Here is a 700-nt window from a genome sequence, read left to right on the forward strand (position 1 = left end):
TCCTCCTCCCTCTGCTCTGAGGAGATGGCACCATCCATTCAGTTGCTCAAGCTAGAAATGTAGGCATCACTTTCCCTTTTCCTCATGCCCCACATCCAGACACCAAGTCCTGTGCATTATATCTTAAACATTTCTCCATTCTATCTGTTTCTCTTCACTCCTGTGAGAGATCCTAAGCCCTTGATGATTTATAACCCGAAGAATGGCTGGTTTGAAACTTCAGCAACACCACCGTGGTCTCCAATAGCTTCCCCGCCCCATTCTTTGACATGGACAGTTGATGTTTCTCAGTCTTATGTAAAGTGCTATGCAAATGAAGCTTCCAGATGAACTGCGTCCTCCAACCTCCTGCTTTCTTCCATCCCAACAGCTGCTCCTAACCCCCCTGGCAAGTCAAAAATCTGGATCTGAAGCAGTCTGTACCACCCTCCTAATGAATCTTTGTGTGGCCAGTCTCTCCTGCCCCACCCTAGTTCCCATGTAGTATCCATTGCAGTGGGAGAATCGGAACAAGCATTTGAGAGCGTGACATAATGTTAGGGACGGGCGAGAGCAATTACATAATAAAGCAGGTAGAGGGGGGCAGGGGAGGGGCTCTTTTAAACCAGGGGATCTCTGGTGAGGTGGAAGTTGGATGGAGACCTGAAGAAGACATCTCCACACAGCAGCCAGAGGAAACTTGTCTCGCCGCAGATCAGAC

Source organism: Theropithecus gelada, chromosome 20 (assembly GCF_003255815.1).
Source record: "Theropithecus gelada isolate Dixy chromosome 20, Tgel_1.0, whole genome shotgun sequence".
Lineage (NCBI taxonomy): Eukaryota > Metazoa > Chordata > Mammalia > Primates > Cercopithecidae > Theropithecus > Theropithecus gelada.